We start from the raw sequence: 4,759 nt of genomic DNA, 5'->3' as shown, positions 1-4,759 counted from the left end.
TAAGACCTGTGTTCAAGGAGATAAGCAGATTAAGAAATGGAATATAGGGAGTATTGACCTCAGGGCAGGATCCCACCCAACTAAGTTTCCACCTTATACAAAGGGATTAAAGAGAAGCATAGAGCTAGATATGGTGGAGTATTGGTGAAATTCTTAAGGCCACTCCATGTAGTTAAAGGGGAGGTTTATTTAGTGGCATAACTTACAAATAAAGGGATAGGTAGGTTGCAGGGTCTGGGGAAGATGTAGCAGAGTCTGGCAGAGTTCTCTGGAGAACTCTGCTTGGTCTACTGCTAGAGTCCAGGGTCCAGGAACCAAGAGAGGTAGTGCATCCAGATCTCTGGTCTTCAGTTACTGAAGCCTCAGTGGGGGTTGGAACTTCCAGATCAAAGCTGGAATGGCTACCCAATTCATCTCCCCCTTTTGTCTAAATAAGAAGGTTCTAACCTAATACAAGATTATATAAAAGGAATGGTTATCAAATATTGTCCAGGAATAATGAGGGATAATAAACTAGATAAGATGGAACTACAACCAATGTGAACAATATCAAGCAAGAAACACATATTAAAATCCAGAGAAGTCTAAATCATAGGTAAATGGCATGTTACAAAGATCATTCCAAAAGGAGTCCTATCCTAAAGAACCTGAATCTAATACTTAATATGTTCTAAGATATTATATATATATATATATATATATATATATATATATATATATATATATATACTAATTTGTAACTATAACTGCTAGTCTTCAATCCAATCAAAGACCTGAGAAGGAATATAATGGTACCTGAGAAGTGGTAGATGGATACAAGCAACTTTTGGGAATCTTGCAAGAGTAGACCGAGACAGCTGGCAGCCTGGACAGTCACCTAATGTTTCTCAGAATTGTTGGTGCATTCAAATTGGCTACAGGCCTAGAGTATCTGACAGACCATTTTCAGAAGCAGGAATTCTGAAAGAATGTCTTACCCTGTCTTGGCAGAGTACAGTGGTCGCTTTCCTTGTGTCCCGCTTGTCCAGAAAGAACAGCATTCATACTGTCAGCAGTTGAGGCAAGGGCAGTTCTTTGCCTAGTAGGCCATTTTTTGCCAAGACAAACTCCTAAATGGAAATGTCTTAGAAGCCCAACGTTCTCTCGGGATCAAATTGGTGCTGCCAGGAGCAATTGTGTCTCACGTCAACAGAATTCTAAGTTATTTAAATGTCATATTCTCTAGGTCCATGAAGTGTTTGAAGATTACCTGTCCCTCCGACCTATGTATCTATAAATCTGGATAACCTAACTAGCATAACTATAGAGATGACAAGCATAGGTGACTATAAATCTCTAAGTCTTATCTACCAAAATAACCTAAGGACTAAGGCTTCATGTAAACAAGGTAAGCAGTCTATAAGCAAATGTATGGTAAAGGACGATGACTTCAAAATTGTGAAAAACACAGAAAATATTTATAACAGAGGTAGGAATATATAGTGTAATATGCAATATGACAATAATCTTAAATATATATTAATATACATAATATCCAAAACAGAAGTAGAACATACATATGGTATAAAGATAAAAAATTTACATTTGTATCAATATACAAATATTTCAAATAAGAGTAGAAATATATGTACATTATAACAAATATAGTTCTGTATTTGTATCAATATACAAATTATCTTAAACAGGAATATAAAAATAGTTTATATTTGTATCAACATATAAGAATCCATAACAGTACAAATTACAGTGCAAATTATCTAAGGCTGCTATTTTACTAAATTTGTTTACTAGTATATACAATAATCTACCATAATATCTTATACCTATCCATTCCATTTCTTCTTTCCTCTTTTTTAGACACTTTTTCTTTTCTTAAGGAGAATACTGAGTTTAATATTTTTTCACCTCCAACCCTATAACCATCATCCATAACCCTGAGAAATATAAAACCTTAGGGAGAAGGGGTGTTGTTCTTAGAATTGCTTCCTGCTGTTTAGGGGGTGATGGTATCTCTGTTGGGTACTGTGAGAAAACGCAGATAGTTAAATCTGTTAGACTAGCTGTAGATTCCACAGCAAGTCTTAGAGTAATGAGTAACATTGTTTCAAATTCTGGCAAGAAGTGTAGTATGATGATGATTACCATGGCATCATTCTGGATTGGGTAGAGTTGTTGTTGGGACCCCATCTTCCTTCCGGAGACTTCAGAGATTGCTACTAGAAAAACTTATTTTTTTTATCAAAATGGAAAGTTTGGATTTAAAGAGGACATAACATTCTGAGAAATCAAGAGTAAGCATGAAGAGATTTGGAATCTTGAAGATAATGGTTCCTTTTTATTGGTTTCCTTCTGTCCCACACCAGAGGGCTCTTCTGATACGGGACTGAAGAATCTCTCAACCTTTTCTTTTAGCAATATGCTTGGGTTTAGAGGAGTGAGTCTATTCCATCTGCAAAGCCAGATTGGTTTATAGTTGAATTGGAACCACTACTTTTCTCCATTGATAGAGATATAGATGTTAGGCAGTGAGATTTTACCCTGTGTAGTTGGTACCAATAGATTCTTCCTTTCTGCTGTAAACATCTGGATATCCAAGGCCTTATGATTTCTGGAAGATGGGTATTTCCATTATCCTGGAAAGACAAAAACAGAACCCTACCCCAACCTTTGATTGTTAAATTTTTCTTACAACTTGAAGAGATATCACATTGGTGGATGATCTTTTACTTCTCCTCATCAAGGGCTTTCTCCTGTTCGAATTGAATTTTTATTAATTTTGTTGGTATCCATAGCTTTTCTTCTCCTGCAGTAACAAAAGTAAAACCCCTTCCCCAACATAGGACATATCCAGGTTTCTATTCTGAGGTCAGCACATCTTTGAAATAAACCGGTTGGTTTAGCTCAGGAGTCTTGTCTATTGTTCAATGTCTCTCCACAGCTGTTGTTCATTTTTCATCAGAATTGAGAAAATTCAATGTTAATAAAGCACTATGCAATCTATTTCTAAGAATCATTGTTACCTGTTGCTGTTTATTTAGCATATCCTTTAAAGTTTGACTGTATCTTTCTATGACTACTTGGCCTGTGGATTGTGTGGTATACCTGTAACATGCTTTATATTGTAATAAGCAAAGAACTGTCTCATTTTATTGGAGACATATGCTGGGGCAGTATCTGTATTAGTAACTGATCAATCTCATCATTACCTTGTGCTAAAGGTCCTGGCAGACCTGTATGGGATCTGATATGTGTTGTATATCCCATGATGGCCATAACTTCTAATAGGTGTGTAATCACAGAATCAGTCTTTTCAGAACTCATAGTTGCCCATTGAAATCCTGAATTGGTGTCAATGGTATGGTGTACATACTTTAATCTTCCAAATTCTGCAAAATGAAACACATCCATCTGCCAAATTTCATTTCTTTGTATACCTTCTGGATTGCTCCCTGAAGGTAATGGGGTTTGGTTATAGAAGGAACAAGTAGGACATTTTTTCACAATATCCTTAGCTTGTTGCCAAGTGATAGAGAAATCCTTCTTCAAACCTTTGCTATTTACATGGTGTTTCTTATGAAATTCTGAGGCTTCTAGCACATTACCTATTAGTAACTGATCAATCTCATCATTACCTTGTGCTAGAGGTCCTCACAGACCTGTATGGGATCTGATATGTGTTGTATATATAGGATGTTCCATTCTTCTGATAATTTCCTGCAATTGTATGAATAATGAAGTTAATTCTGTATTAGCAGGAATAAATTCAGCAGTTTCAATATGTAAAACAACTCTCTCTGCATATTGAGAGTCAGTTACTATATTGAGGGATTCGGTGAAGTACATCAGTACCATAAGAATGGCATACAGTTCTGCCTTTTGTATAGAGTTGTATGGACTTTGTACCACTTTACTTAAGTCTCCTGATTTGTATCCTGCTTTCCGTGATTTATTTGCATCAGTATAGAATATGAAGACTCCAGAAATTGGCTTTTGTCATACAATATGAGGAAGGACCCATTCAGTCTTCTTTATGAATTCTATTCTCTTGCTTTTGGGATAATGGTTATTAATCTCTCCCAAATAGTAACTGCAGGCTCTCTGCCAGTATTCATTATCTTTCCATAGTGATGAAATTTCCTCATTAGTTAAAGGTACTACAATTTCTGCTGGGTCTACTTCTGTCAACTGGCAAAGTCTTAATTTACCTTTTTGATTCAAAACAGAGATCTCTTTATATAAGTCTTTAATTTCTTATTTGGTTTACGTGGTAGGAATATCCATTCCAATATCTTCCCTCTGCATCAAAATACCTGTGAGGGAATGTCTAGAGGGGAAGATGACAAGAATGCATTTAAGTTCTGGATCCACATGAACCACATGTGCTTCTCGAATTGTCTTTTCTACTAGAGCCAATTCCTTCTCAGCTTTGGCTGATAATTCTTTTGGACTATTTAACTCTTTGTCCCCTTCTAGAGTATTAGCCAAATTTTGTAGTCCTTCTTTGGGTATTTCCATGATACCCAGTAAGTTGGAAATGCTTCCTAATAACTTTTGAAAATTATTGAATCTTCAACCAATCTCACCTTAGTTGTACCTTTTGGTGTCTAATTTTGTGTATCTCTATCTTATATCCTAAGTAATTAATAGAATCTCCTCTTTGTATTTTTCCAGGAGCAATTTGCAGTCCCCAATGAGGTAAAACTTTTTTTACTTCTTCAAACATGCTTTCTAATGTGTCTAACTTTGGATCAGCTAAATA

This window comes from Peromyscus leucopus, chromosome 7 (assembly GCF_004664715.2).
Source record: "Peromyscus leucopus breed LL Stock chromosome 7, UCI_PerLeu_2.1, whole genome shotgun sequence".
In the NCBI taxonomy this organism is placed as follows: Eukaryota; Metazoa; Chordata; class Mammalia; order Rodentia; family Cricetidae; genus Peromyscus; species Peromyscus leucopus.
This window is presented reverse-complemented; position numbering follows the sequence as displayed.